This window comes from Zea mays, chromosome 1 (genome assembly GCF_902167145.1).
Source record: "Zea mays cultivar B73 chromosome 1, Zm-B73-REFERENCE-NAM-5.0, whole genome shotgun sequence".
Classification (NCBI taxonomy): Eukaryota; Viridiplantae; Streptophyta; class Magnoliopsida; order Poales; family Poaceae; genus Zea; species Zea mays.
The window spans coordinates 59,472,810-59,488,756 of NC_050096.1; the positions used below are offsets into that span (position 1 = coordinate 59,472,810).

At 44.3% G+C, this 15,947-nt stretch overlaps 1 pseudogene across 1 annotated transcript; it reads right to left on the bottom strand.

Moving 5' to 3' along the window:
• Positions 1 to 763: 763 nt before the first annotated feature.
• LOC103634809 (triacylglycerol lipase pseudogene) lies at positions 764 to 4,309 on the bottom strand (annotated as a pseudogene). The gene is made up of 4 exons (NR_161230.1): positions 4,013 to 4,309; positions 2,588 to 3,451; positions 2,107 to 2,250; positions 764 to 1,991 (listed from the first exon to the last, which is right to left on the bottom strand). The product of NR_161230.1 is annotated as a triacylglycerol lipase pseudogene (transcript).
• Positions 4,310 to 15,947: the final 11,638 nt, after the last annotated feature.

The window sequence follows — 15,947 nt, forward strand, 5'->3', positions numbered from 1 at the left end:
CTGGTGAGGTTTTTATTACCAGTACAATTCGCAAAGCTCCAAGACGGACATCCTAGATTTTTTTTGGTTTCGACCAATAATTTTGCATTATAAATCAAGCGAGACAATGTGAATCAATGAAGCTACAATGTATATATGCTTGTATCCGTTAAAAGGCAATTGAGACCATATCAAGTACTGCATACATTGCCCTCAGGAGCTGATTTAAAAGATATAGGTTCCTACATTTCACCCACACTAACTTATATTTAAAAGATGGGTTATGTTGTTTGCTTCAGCAGGCGACATCACTAAAGTCCATTTGCTCTGGTTGGCATATGCTTATACTACTACATTAAAAAAACGAATTCCCAATCTGGTTGGCATATTTTGATATGTCGGTCAGTGCATTCTTAGTGCTTTGCACATAAAAGAGGTTACTAAAGAACCTATTGTTAACCACACCTTCATCTTTTTTAATGTGCCAATTTGAGGTGTGCTCTCTATAAATAAAAAATATTCATTCCACAATGTGAAAACTTTATGACCCATATTCCAATTTCCTTGCCAAGCTATGAAATCTTAGTTCGATTCACTACATATACACTAAATAAATTGCGAAAATATAACGTCCTCGTCACTACCTAAAACATTACTGGAGGAAAACTCAGGCGCCAGATGGAAGAGCTGTTCAAGCTTGTTACAAAGGGCTATTTGGACTAAGTTTGAATAACAGGACAACTTATAAATATGCCATATTAGACCAAAGGATGCCATATATTTTGCGGTGTCTGATGAGTAACAAAGTAACTATGCAAACAATTTGAGCTCAAAGTAATATTCAAAAGCACTGGCACTTACTCACTGATCCCCTCGTACACCATCCCAAATGAGCCGCTTCCCAGAAGAGCACCACGCATCCATGACTTAATCTTACGCTTGAACTTGCCATTCAGTGAGATGATGAACATGGCCTCCGTGGTTGTACTGGACGCATCATCATCATTTGTCGTTGACAATGAAGAAGTTCCAGTGAGCCCCTCGAAGGTCTCTCCTATCCTCAACTCTTTCAGCTCGCTCTCCACAGCTGCCACCCCATCCTCAGCCTCACTCTCTTCCTCTGTGTCCGAATTGCAACGAGTGTCCACACGCTCTCCCGGTTCACTTCCCTGTTCCCTGGGAGCAAACGACTGCACAATGTCCCAAGCGGACCTAGTCATGTCATCGTCAACGAAGGACCTCCTCAGCAGAGTATCCCTCCTTACAACATTAAACAAAATACCATTTTCAATCTTTTCAGGCTGCAACAAGTCACCTTCAGAAACAACGATGCTTGTTGAACGGCCAAATGTCGATCTAGGGGTAGCGGTATCATGGATATCTAAAGCTGAAATGTCCAAGCTCCTATCGGTTGCTTCTCTATTCACTGCATGAGCTGCCAAGCTACCAGCATTTGGTGTCACAAGATCAGTTAGGTTTTCCCTCGATGGAATTGTTCTGAATTCTGTGTCGATCTCAAGATTCTGAACGAAGCTGATGAATTTATTGGCTGAGGCTGTCCTCATAAGAGGGCCACCATTTCTTGTCCAAGAGTGTAAATCAATACTCTCAGATTCACTGTCACTGCTCTCGTGTGCATTTCTCTGAAAATACCGATTTCTAGTAGATGTTCCAGCAACTCCTCCAGGTCCTTGATGATTTGTATGAGGAGATTCCAGCATTTCTTCATCAAGAGAACCAGTTGAATTTTCTCTCGCTATGAGATTCCAGGATGGAATCCTCCTAGATGGGCAGAACCTGATTACTGGACCATATCCTTGCGATGCGGATGCTCTTTCTGCACTCCTCTTTAGCCTACGCAAGTGGTTTAGGAGGGCAACACATTCATCCAGTGCAAGCTCAATAGCACAATTTGCCCTGATGGCTGATAACTTTTCCCAAGTGCATCTCCTACCTTGATTTGCAGCCTTCTGAAGCTCAGCATAAGACGGGTTTTGTATCATCTTGGAATACTGTTGATAGTGGGAAAGATATAATGTGTAAGTTTACTGTGTCAATAATTGGCCTTATTTAAATAATGTGAAAAGAACATTTGCATGCAAGGAGAGAATAAGAAACATTGCACACCTGCGCAAGAGTGGCTGGCATAACAACTGTAACATCACCTTCCCAATCTTAAGCAAATAGTTTAGCTAATCCTCCTAAAGGAAATCCAAGTTCCAGAACTTGATTACACCTATGTTTAACTTCCATCTCGGCAAGTTCAGCAAGCTAAATACAAGAAATAATAAACACGTATTAGTGCATGATAACATGCCTGCGGATGATATTTTGGTAAAATGAACTATCTGGCTAGAGTATCCATCTATTATTTGCAGCAAATAATTCTAGCAGTGTAGTGGTAAGTTATGCTACTTAGTCATTAACATGCTACCATTACCGGTGTGTTGGAAGGCATGTCATATGATATGACAACTGTAGGCAAAAGAAGAAATATATTCATGTTTTACATGGACTGAAGCATGTCCAATAAAAAGTGTTTCTGCATTCTAAGAGGAAATAAGCCAAACTCAATAAAAAGAATACAAGGAGAAACTATTTGACATACCTTGGCAGCAAAGCTGCCTCCATAAGCCCTGATGATTTCCTTTAGTCTCAATAGTGGAGCTATGTGAGGATTGGCTTGACTTACTATGAAATGATTCACATTGAATAGTTCCTTCAATTGCTTCATGGGTAAATCGCTTTCTAAGCTCCCATCTCTCTAGCGGCGGGTTGGAGCAACAGTTCGTTCCTCCATGCCTAATAAGAATGGAGCATGGAAAGGAATGGTTTGACCAAATCTATCTTTTGCCATCAATTCTTGGGCCTCAAAAAGTCCAGGAAAAGCGCAGGAAGCTGTTACTGCACTCCAGATAAGAACATGAGGTGACGTTAAATAGTTTAGGCATCGAGGCGGCTCATGCTTCCTTGGAGAACACACAGTGACAACAAGAATCCGACCAGTAATGTCATAAGCTTCTTGAAATGTCAGATTGCGGGTAAGGTTTCTCAAAAGCACCTGCAAGTGTCTTATATCATGAAGAGCGCCATGCGTCAAAATTCTTTTAACCACAGGAAAGATTCCACCCATCTGGTCAAAAAATTTCAGGGAATGCCACTCTTCAAAAAAGCTCTCCAGCTCAGGCCATGATCTTGTTGCTACTATAGAACACATTATTGAGCCTACACTTGATCCTGAAACTATCCTTGGCAGAAGTTTATGTTCTACCAAGGTTTTAACAACACCCACATGAAAGGATCCTAATGAAGCACCTCCACTTAGCAGCAAGGCTGTTCTACCAAAGGCATGTCTTGTCTCATGCATAAATGCGAGTTTCTCTTCGAGAGGCAACTCGTCTGAATCAGAATCACAAACCATTTTCAGTTGAGTAGATACTTCCTCAATGTATTCCTTTATGAGTCTAGGCACCTGGCGAGCAAGAACATTACAAAAAAATAAGTTAATTACCAACATAGTGCTACAATAGTGTTACAAGCTCTAACACCTGAACACTGGGTGGAATAAAAGAACAACTACAAAGTGCAAACACAACATCCTGACAAAAAGAAGTGCCAAAGATGCAATAAATTCATAATGCAATTGTCATTGTCACTTGTAGAAAATGTAGGCTAAAGGTTTTGCAGATCTTAATTGATAGAATATGTGATTACTTATTATAACTCAAAAGGATCATGACAAATAACTACTGTTACTTGTTCTAGTTTTCAATCCTATTCCATATTCAGTAATGAAGAGCGGAATCTGCCTAGTCAAGTCCACATATGTGCAGATGAGAGTTGTTCATCCCCCCATTAGAGTCACGAGTCTGCTATGCTAAAACGAGTGGTCCAATACTGAAAGTACATAATAAAATTAGCTTAGATTGACGCACCCCTTCATCCATCCTAGCAAAACCATAACCATATGGTGTCTCAAAGAGCAGTGCGTCGAAATTTCTTTCGATCCTTGCGATGGCAGAGCATTACGTACCTGCAGCCTCCCCTTGTGCAGTTCGGGGTTGCACATATTGTCGAGGTTCCTGAGCAGGTCAGCACGCATGCAGAAGACGATGTCCCTGAGCGATCCCTCCTGGCGCCGGTGCCTGAGCTCGCGGAGCTTATTGCGGACAAGCTCCTCGTCGTAGAGGTCGGCGTCGCTGGCCCGGCGCGGCGCGGCCTCGAGCTCCAGCATACGCGCCGCGTGCGCCCACTCCTCGTAGGTGAGCGCGGCGCGCATCATGTTCCGCCAGAACTTGCAGCGGTAGGCGGACTGCACCCTCGCCCGCAGCCCCGCCCTGCCGCGTCGGCCGCGCAGCAGGAGCGCGACGTCGCAGACGGCGAGCAGGATCCCGCGCGTGTTGTCGCGCGGGTGCAGCCACGCCGCCGCGACGGGCAGCGCGGCGCGCAGTGCCGCGGCTAGACGATGACGGCGGGGGAGTGCTTGGCGCGGGCATGCATCGCGACGGCCGGCGTGCGTGTGGGCGGCGGGGGTTTCGCGGCGGAGGTTTCGCGGCGGGGGATGCGGCGGTCGTAAGGAGCGGCATTTGCGGGTCACGCGTGCTGGGTGGTTGCGGGCGCGAGCGTTGGGCGGGGAATCCCGGCTGGGTACGTGCGGGCGACGGGATCCGCGGGAGGCAGGGGAGAGCGGGGGCAGTCTACAGATGACTCTTAATAGTTGTAGAGATATGATTCATATGCTTTATGTTCTCTTGATCCATATTGTTATGGATATATTTGAGATAGTGATTTCTATGATTAAACATATTTTATATGTCATCATCATAATGTTAATTTATGGAATTAAAATGATATGGAAAATGTCTATATTTCTAACAACGGCAGCCTGCATCATGCATATATAGCATCCAAAACGTGTACAACATATGGTTCTCTGGAAGCTCGGAGGTGTCCAGCTGACTGCTGACGTAATGGATCGAAAAGGTTTGGCGATTAAACTCGCGGTCATGATTAATTACCCCAGTGCCATACACTAATAGAGAACGGCACTTCCATCCCAAAATATCAGTACCGGTTGCTTTAGAACCGGTACTTACACACGTTAGCACCAAGTTTAACTACCGCAGGTTGGTGTGGTGTCTCCAACTGATACTAATGTTAAGCCACCACCGATACGGGTGAAAGACACTATTGACGTCGATCTGGACACCAATTAGTTAGAGTTGTACCGGCGGTGGTGCTCTCTGCGAAGGCGCGAACGGTCCGTGGCCTATGGTCGGACGGTCCGTGACCCTGCGGTAGAAATAGGTCTTCCCTGTGTTAAGGCAGACAGTTCGCGTCTGATGGCTAGACGGTCCGCGCGTGCGCAGGTACAGCGGTGATCAACCATTGTTCACTTGTGGTTTAGTCGACTTTCTATCGGCTCTAACATTATAGGGGTGAAGCCTTCTCTGCATACATGAAAGTCGCCTAAAGAGGGGGTGAATAGACGAAACCTGAAAATTTACAACTTTAAACACAATTTTTGCCAGAGGTTAGCGTTATAACAAGTATGAATATAATCAGAGTGCGAAAGAGAGTTCTTCTTGCCACAAGTTGCTCAATCAATGCAGATAACTTTGGTAGCTAACTTAAAACGATTGCAAGCAAGAGAACTTAGAAAGATGGGAGATGTTGAATCAAATCACAATATAAGATTAACACAAAGACACGGGCGATTTGTTTTCCGAGCTTCAATTCCAAAAAGCCTACTCCCTGTTGAGGATGCCACGTAGGTCGGGTCTTTTTCAACCATTTTCCTATTTCAAACGGCCACTTAGACAGGTTGCATGCTTCTTAATCTCGAGGGTCACTCAGATCCTGCAAGGATCACCACACACTTAGATGTATCTTGTTAGCTTTAAAAGTCACAAGAGTATAGAAAGAGATGAAAAGGCACGATCAACTACATGCCTAGAGGCCCATAACGGTGGCCCAGAATCACTCACCTACAAGCCTAGAAGCCCACAACGGCGGCCCTCTCTGACGCTACACAACCTTCTCCGCCGACCTCGTCTACTCCGCACCGACCTGCAGTAGTAGCTAACGAGGAGCCTGCCAAAATCGCGCGGACTGGGGAGCGAGTGGAGTTACACTACACCAAAATAGTGAACTTCCTAGAGCCTAAACCCTAGGAAGTTAGCCATAAACTCTAGAAAGTTAGCTAAACTCTCGGAAGTTAAGCCATCCCGTCGGAAGTTTGGCTCTCGGATTTTTTTGTCGGAAATTAGCTTAACTTCCTAGATAGGAAGTTAGCTAACTTCCTACAGCCAAAGAAGCCTCTCGGAAGTTAGTAGGTTCTTGGAAGTTAGTAGCTTCACGCCGTCAGCGCCGTCAGCTGACTAACTTCCTACGGCTGACTGTAGCTCCTAGGAAGTTAGCTCCTACGGCTGACTGTAGCCCATATGAAGTTTGCTGGCTAACTTCCTACGGCCTAGTTGGCCTCTATGAAGTTAATTTGACCAGCATTACAAATGTTGTTTGTTTTTATTTTACACCACATTCCACAACATAAAAATATATCAACAGCTATATAGCACAACATATTTTCACATAAAACATCTCACACACAACCATATAACAATATTTAAATCTATAGTCTCATCAATTACATTACAAAAGTCTTATTCATAGTCATAATAAGATACATCTCATCCAGTCATAATAAGAGACAATATCTCATACATAGTCATAATAAAAGTCTCAAGTATCACAACACATAACTCACGATCGCCGATCACCATCGGGGCACAGTGACGAGTGATGGTCGATACCTCCACTAGCGAAGAGGGTTTCGATAAAGTTTAACACGTCTTCTCGTTGATGCGCGGGCAAGGTAGCTGGAGAGGTCTAATATACATGTACAAATGATATTTGCTGAGTTACATCAGAATATAACTAACAACAAGTAAATGATGATAAATTTGCATACCTGATGTTCGGTAGGTGGGGATGAAGGTGTAGGTGGAGGTGAAGACCAAAGATAATGTACGGGAGGTATAAACAATAAAAAAATCCATGCTGACACATAGAAGTACATAATGTCATAGGTCAGGTCTGCAAGCAAAAGAATAAATATCCAACATTTAGATCTAAACCATGTGCAGAAGTAGAATTCACTTTCATTTAGTGCATTATGTACAAAGGCAACAAAACATAGGACTAAAAACGTATTCACCAGGACTAGGATGAACGACAAAGCCACTCCACCATAAGGTGTGTTTCCTGAACCATACAATTGTTGATTTCGTTGAATCAGGTTTTGCAAACCTACATACTTGATATGCCAAAAAACAGCCCATAGATACGAAAATCACAAATTGGTAGTTGATAATAAATAGTGTTGTAAGAAAAGGCAAGCATAAAATACAAAGGAATAATTATTGCACATGTTTTCTGTGAATCAATACTTTGACAATTGATAAATAAAGTTAGGAATGATGATGGCACACCAAGTTTTTAGTAAAACTAGAAAAAGAGGCGCCCTATCGGGCGCTTGACTAGAGACAAATAAACATGATTACAAAATGGTTACTGAAAGGGAATTAGGCTTACACCTTTTTCCTAATTGATTTTGGTGGTTGAATTGCCCAACACAAATAATTGAACTAACTAGTTTGCTCTAGTCTATAAGTTTTACAGGTGCCAAATGTTCACAATAAGCCAATAAAAAGACCAAGGAAGGGTTCAAATAAAGAGAGCTAAAGACATCCCAAAGGCACCCTGGTCTGGCGCACCGGACTGTCCGGTGTACCACCGGACTGTGTCCGGTGCACCAGGGAACTCGAGGCTGAACTTGCCACCTTCGGGAAAATGGGAGGCCGCTCCGCTATAATTCACCGGACTGTCCGGTGAAGCACCGGACAGTGTCCGGTGTGTCAGCGGAGCAACGACTACTTCGAGCGCAACGATCGACTGCAACGCATTTAATGCGCGCCTGCGCGCGCAAAGGACAGAGGACGCAAAGTTGGCGCACCGGACAGTCTACATGACCTGTCCGGTGCACCACCGGACAGCCCAGAGGCCCCACAAGTCAGAGCTCCAACGGTCGAACCCCAACGGCTGGCTGACATGGCTGGCGCACTGGACAGTGTCCGGTGGCGCACTGCGCCATGCGACAGCAGTCTCCCAACGGCCATTTTTGGTGGTTGGGGCTATAAATACCCCAACCACCCCACATTCAATGGCATCCAAGTTTTCCACCTTCAACACATTACAAGAGCTATAGCATTCAATTCTAGACACTCCAAAGAGATCAAATCCTCTCCCAAGTCCGGAATCACTCCAAATCAAATAGTGACTAGAGAGAGCGACATTTGTGTTCATTTGAGCTCTTGTGCTTGGATCGCTTCTTTTCTTTCTCATTCTTCTTGTGACAAACTCAATTGTAACCGAGGCAAGAGACACCAATTGTGTGGTGGTCCTTACGGGAACTTTGTGTTCCATTTGATTGAGAAGAGAAGCTCACTCGGTCTAAGTGACCGTTTGAGAGAGGGAAAGGGTTGAAAGAGACCCGGTCTTTGTGACCACCTCAACGGGGAGTAGGTTTGCAAGAACCAAACCTCGGTAAAACAAATCATCGTGTCTCACTCTTTATTTGCCCACGATTTGTTTTTCACCCTCTCTCTCGGACTCGTTCATATTTCTAACGCTAACCCGGGTTGTAGTTGTGCTTAAGTTTATAAATTTCAGATTCGCCCTATTCACTCCCCCTCTAGGCGACTTTCAATTGGTATCAGAGCCCGATGCTTCGTTAGAGCCTAACCGCTCGAAGTAATGTCGGGAGCATCCGCCAAGAGGGAGTTCGGGACCAGCGAAAAGCCCGCTACAAGCCATGGGAAGGCTCCATCCGGGGAGTCCGCCAACAAGGTGAAGGAATCTCCTTCACACAACAAGTCGGGGCGGAGCGGTGACAAGAAGAAGAAGATGAGGAAAGTGGTCTACTACGAGACCGACTCTTCGTCGCCATCCACCTCCGGCTCCGACACGCCGTCCGTAACTTCTAAGCGCCATGAGCGAAAGAAGTTTAGTAAGATTCCCCTACGCTATCCTCGCATTTCCAAACATACTCCATTACTTTCCGTCCCATTAGGCAAACCACCTATGTTTGATGGTGAAGATTATAATATGTGGAGTGATAAAATGAGGCACCATCTAACCTCACTCCACACTAGCATTTGGGATGTTGTTGAGGTTGGAGTACAGGTACCATCACCGGGGGATGAAGACTATGATTCGGACGAGGTCGCCCAAATCCGGCACTTCAACTCTCAAGCCACCACTATACTCCTCGCCTCTCTAAGTCGAGAGGAGTATAACAAGGTGCAAGGGTTATAGAGCGCCAAGGAGATTTGGGACGTACTCAAGACCGCGCACGAAGGAGATGAAGTGACCAAAATCACCAAGCGGCAGACGATCGAGGGGGAGCTCGGTCGGTTCCGACTCAACCAAGGCGAGGACCCTCAAGCCATGTACAACCGCTTGAAGACCTTGGTGAACCAAGTGCGCAACCTCGGGAGCACAAAATGGGATGACCATGAGATGGTCAAGGTTATTCTAAGATCCCTCGTTTTTCTTAATCCTATGCAAGTTCAATTAATTCGAGGAAATCCTAGATATACACTAATGTCTCCCGAGGAAGTAATAGGAAATTTTGTGAGCTTTGAGTTGATGATCAAAGGCTCAAAGAAAATCATCGAGCTAGATGGCCCCTCTATGTCCGAAGCACAACCGGTCGCATTCAAGGCGACGGAGGAGAAAAAGGAGGAGTCTACATCAAGTAGACAACCTATCGACGCCTCTAAGCTCGACAATGAGGAGATGGCGCTCATCATCAAGAGCTTCCGCCAAATCCTCAAGCAAAGGAGGGGGAAGGATTACAAGCCCCGCTCCAAGAAAGTTTGTTACAAGTGTGGTAAGCCTGGTCATTTCATTGCAAAATGTCCACTATCTAGTGACAGTGACAGGGATAACGACAAGAAGGGCAAGAGGAGAGAAAAGAAGAGGTACCACAAGAAGAGGGGCGGCGATGCCCATGTATGCCGTGAATAGGACTCCGACGAGAGCTCCACCGACTCCTCCTCCGACGAGGACGCCGCCAATATCGCCGTCACCAAGGGCCTCCTCTTCCCCAACGTCGGCCACAAGTGCCTCATGGCCAAGGACGGCAAAAAGAAGAAGGCAAAATCAAAATCCTCCACTAAGTATGAAACTTCTAGTGATGAAGATAATGCTAGTGATGAGGAGGATAATTTGCGCACCCTTTTTGCCAACCTTAACATGCAACGAAAAGAAAAATTGAATGAATTAATTAGTGCTATTCATGAAAAGGATGAACTCTTGGACTCCCAAGAGGACTTCCTAATTAAAGAAAACAAGAAGCATGTTAAGGTTAAGAATGCTTATGCTCAAGAAGTAGAAAAATGTGAAAAATTATCTAGTGAGCTAAGCACTTGTCATGATACTATTGCCAACCTTAGAAATGAAAATGGTAAACTAATTGCTAAGGTTGATTCTAATATTTGTGATGTTTCAATTCCTAATCTTAGAGATGATAATGTTAACTTGCTTGCTACGATTGAAGAATTGAATGTCTCTCTTGCTAGCCTTAAGATTGAAAATGAAAAATTAATTGCTAAGGCTAAAGATTTAGATGTTTGCAATGCTTCCATTTCCGATCTTAGAGATAACAATGATATTTTACGTGCTAAGATTGTTGAACTTAATTCTTGCAAACCCTCTACATCTACCATTGAGCATGTCACTATTTGCACTAGATGTAGAGATATTAACATTGATGCTATTCATGATCATATGGCTTTAATTAAACAACAAAATGATCATATAGCAAAATTAGATGCTAAAATTGCCAAGCATGACTTAGAAAATGAAAATTTTAAATTTGCTAGAAGCATGCTCTATAGTGGGAGACGCCCTGGCATCAAGGATGGCATTGGCTTCCAAAAGGGGGACAATGTCAAACTTAATGCCCCTCCTAAAAGATTGTCAAACTTTGTTAAGGGCAAGGCTACCATGCCTCAGGATAACGAGGGTTACATTTTGTACCCTGCCGGTTGTTGGGGGCCTTCGGCTTACGAAGGTCCTCAAAAACATGATTTAACAGTATTTCTGGAGTATAATGTGTGAACAGGTATCTTCGGACTCGAGTCGGTATCACAGTAGGAGAAGCCCAAAATAATACGAAGGTTGATACAGCGCCGAAGATGTGAGCGGGAAAGCTTCGGTGTGGTAGCAGAAAATAAAACTGACTTAAAGATGAAAAGGCCATTCAGACCTCGGTGGATTACTATAGAATTATTACCAAATGTAAAGGGCATGAATGTAATTTTGTATGGGTTGTGTCCCATGCCTATAAATAGGTGAACAGTATCCACGTACTGTTCACGCTGATTTGGCATTTGCTTCTGTGTCGCACCTGTACTTTCATCTCCTTCCAAACTGTAAGTACATTTGTAATTCGATGTCATTTCTGTTTCTTCATAATAATAATGTAAAAAATAAGTTGATAATAATATATAATTGTCTATGTTATCCTTCATATTCCTTATGATTCATTCTTCGTTGTCGTATGCTGTATTTATGAAGGTACGTCCTTCATAACCTTCGTCCGAAAATCATTATATCCTAAGGGAAATAATGCTTCGAAGGACGAAGGACTTTACCGATTAACATTTTCTGTGTTGCCTTGTTCTTAACTCATAGCATTTGAGAACAAGTCCCCAACATTGGCGCCCACCTCCGGTGAACTCACTTCCACTCTTTGAGTTTTTGAACACCTTCGGCGATCATAAACCTTCGCTATGGCGCCGAAGAAAGCTTCAGTAACTGGGGCTGCAGCTCTGCAACCGCTGGACCACAATCAGGAGACTGTCTCCCTTCGGGAGGCCCGAAGCCAGAAAAGGAAGGCTGTCAGCCCGACACCGCCAGAGGATGAGATAGACCAAGAAATCAGAGACATGGAGATGCTTCATCAACAGGTGCAGAGGAAGAAGGAAAAGATGGCCAGGCTAGCTGAACTGCAAAGGCAGATAGACGAAGCCTCTGAAGAAGTTCGTCATCTTACTCAGGATGAGCAACACCGAAGGCCTCAGCACCAAGACCTTCATCAGGAGGGTTTCCTCAACGAAGATGACTGGTATGACAATTTCCATCATGGGAATTTTGTTTTTGATGATGCTTCTCCTCTGTCCGCTGAGCTGCAGGCTACACCTTGGCCTCCGTCCTACAAGCCGCCTCAGCTTCCCATATTCGATGGCCACTCAGACCCGAAGCAGTTTTTGATGAGCTACGAAGCAACAGTATCTTCGTATGGTGGCAATGCTGCAGTCATGGCCAAATCTTTTGTTATGGCTGTCAGGAGTGTTGCTCAAACCTGGTATTCCTCCCTTCGACCAGGAACGATCACTTCATGGCAAAAGCTGAAGGACTTCTTGTTAACCAGCTTCCAAGGGTTTCAGACGAAGCCGGTCATTGCTCAAGCTCTATTCCAGTGCACCCAGGATCACGAAGAATACCTTCAGGCGTACGTCCGGAGGTTCTTGCGTTTGAGGGCACAGGCACCAACAGTGCCCAACGAAATTGTCATTGAGGCCATGATTAAGGGGCTTCGGCCAGGACCTTCAGCTTAGTACTTTGCTAGGAAGCCTCCTCAAACTTTGGAGAAGCTGCTCCAGAAGATGGACGAGTATATTCAGGCCGATAATGATTTTCGTCAAAGAAGGGAGGAGGCTTTCAGGTTTTCTGAAATGACCAGGGGCTTCGGAGGAAGATTCTATCCGAGGCACGTTAGGTCAATCCATAACTCTGCTCAAAATGATGATAAGGGGAGCCAGCAGCAAAGGCCACAGTGCTCCTCACAAGCTTCGGGGCAACAGCAAGGCTCCTTCCGACCACCAGCTCCAAGAGGCAGAGGTGCCAGGGGCTTCGGCGGAAGATTTGGAGATCAACCAAGAAGAATTTTTTGCTTGTTCTGTGGTGAGAACAAGGGCCATACCACCAGGATGTGCCATGTTACCATCCAGAAGCAAAAGGAAATAGCCGAAGCTGCGGCATAACAGGCTCAGCCAAAACAGGTCATGCACACTGCTTCGTATCATTCGCCTTACATCCCAGAATATGTAGGCAACCACCCTGCATTTTCTGTTGCTTCGGCGAGTCAACCTCAAGCTTCCTGGCAACAGCCTCCGCCTCCACCACCGCTGCAACAAGGCCAACAGCCAGAAGGGAGCCAATATGCTCCACACCAAAGGGACTTCAAAGAACAGTCCGAAGCTCGCACAGTCAACAGCACTGTGCCAGAGTCGAAGCACATCTATTGACAAATATCCTACCTTGATATTAGTCTTTTTCATTCAGTTTTATTTTCTGTGTAATAAAGGACATTTTTCAAATTTCATGTAATAGTTTCGTTGTTTGCCACAAGGAAAATATATTTTCTTCACAGGCTTAAGTCATTGAAGCTTAAAGATTTGCGATAACAAGGAGAACCTTCGAATTATCAAAAAATTCTTCGAAGCAACAAAAAGTCGTTCTAAGGAACGCAGAGTAAGTTTGCTGAAGTCACAAAAAGCCGTTCCAAAGGGAGCGCAGTGTAAGTTCTCTGCTCCAAAGTCGTTCCAAAGGGAATGCAGAGCTTACAGCGAAAAGTCAACGCTGATACCGCCTAAGTAAAAGGCGAAGCGCGAAAAGTCAACGCGAATACCGCTGAAAGTAAAAGGCGAAGAAGCTCCTAAGGGAGGCTTACAGCGAAAAATAAACGCTGATTCCGCTGAAGTAAAAGGCGAAGAAGCTCCTAAGGGAGGCTTATGGCAAAAAGTGAATGCTGATTCAAAAAGATTATGTGTTTTATCGCAGGGATGTGTGTGTATCTTCGGAATAAACACCATCTTACATAACATAACATCATCGCATCATTTCGCATAGCATAAGCATCATACATCATGCTGCATATGGCACAAGAGGGGGACACAATGTCGATCTTCAGAAGAATGTTTTGGAAAAGGGGGAAAATCATGCTAAGTTGCAAGGAGATACACTATTGATCTTCGGAAGTATAGCTTCGGAAAATATCTTCACGAAGCTTGGATATTATTCATCAGAACACTACGGATATTGTTGTGACAAATAAAAATTCTTCTTCACGAAGCATGAAAAGAAGGGAAGGTGTTTTTTCGTCAAAGACTCAAAAACGGTACGTATGTAAAATTTCATGCATCGTAAAGAATTGAACAATAAAAACATGTATATTAAATTCAGGGTTACAAGATGTTACACATGTTACATTTCAGAAGTTTTTACAATAGTACTTAATCTTCTCTCAGAACAACTTCCGCAGCCTCGTTCAGGAGCCGATTAACAACTTCATCCATGATAGCTTCAGCCATCTTTTTAATTTCGTCGTCTCCTTTTGGGTGAGGGCCCGGAGACGCTTTAGTAGGATCTAAAGGAGGAAAGGATACGGCTACATTGCTATTACAAATTGCGAACGAAGTTTAAAACCAAAAATTACAACACAATAAAAACCATTAGTTAATACCTATTTGCCCCTCGGGCTCTGCGCTCTTCTCAGCAGCCTCAGCCACTTCTCTAGCATCGTGAATGCCCTTCTCGCTTTTTTGAATAATTTCTCGAGTCATTTCTCGACCACCATTATCCTAGACATCGGTGAAAAATTTTCCACCAACCATGCTAGCTTCAGCTGAAGGATCTCTCGCATCTTCGAAGGACAAGGTAGCTTCGGATTGCGCTAAAATCTTTACATGATCGCAGCCCTTTTTCTCTAAAATGGTGGCAATCCCCCTGGCACCCGAGAAAGCACATATGTCTCCGCGGCTATTTAAAATTTCCTCGAAGGCCTCAGCTTCGTGATTAATCCATTCGATGGGACCTTCGGGGTTGCCTCTTGTAAAGTTTTCTTCGCTCGAGAATGCGTCGACGCTGGCGAAGCTAGCTTTCAACTTCTTAACACACTCCATAGATTTGTTATAACATCTTTTCTTGGACGAACGAAGCTCTTCAATAGTTCCCTCTAAATGATTTGCCCATTGGTCGCTAAGTTCTCGCTTCGTTTCTTCAAGCATGCGTTCCTCTTTGGCTCTGGCCAGTTGTTTTCGAAGATCTTCAATTTCACGCTTCTGAGCCTCAGCTTGACCTTTAAAAGTAGCTTCGTCTTCTTTTATTCTATTTATCAATGAATGTAATATTTTATCTTTTTCGAGACCTTCGTTACTCAGTTCAATTACTTCGGAACGAAGGTTGCTCAGGGCTATAGCGCACCCTTCGTATTCGGCATCTTTTTGGGCCCTGAGGGCATTGCTAAGTATAAGGCCCTGCAAAGAAAAATGTGTGTGCGTCAATAGATTTAAGTAAATGAAAAATTTTGATCTCAACAAAAAATACAAAGATCTCATTTTTGACCTTTAAGCTATTGTATGCCAGGCTGTCGGCCAGTTCGTTTTTCGATAGCACTGAGAGCACGTCTTCTAGTGTTGGGAATCTGAAGCTCTTGCCCATCTCCCGACAGACAGAAATCTCCTTGCTGTCAGGGAGACAATACAAAAAGTCTTCTTCTCCACTGCCGTTGAATATTAACGCCCCCTTTGGATACTTCAGTTTTTGGGCGTAGAGCTGGGCCTCTTGCTTTTCTTTTTCTGATAATTTTTTCCCCGAAGCATGACGAACAATATAATCAAGGATTTTGGGGGATGCTTCGGGGGCAACAGCACTGATTTCTTCAACAAGAATTGGCTCCGTCATTTTTTCTTCCTCGGTTTTCAAGGATTTTACCTTCGTGGACTCTGAGGGCCCAGCATCAGCTTCAGCTTCTTGCTCTGGAGCCTTAGTTTCAGAAATCTCAGTTTTCGTTTCGGAAGTTGCAACAGTCTTCTTCGGAGTCGTGCTTGAGGACTTAA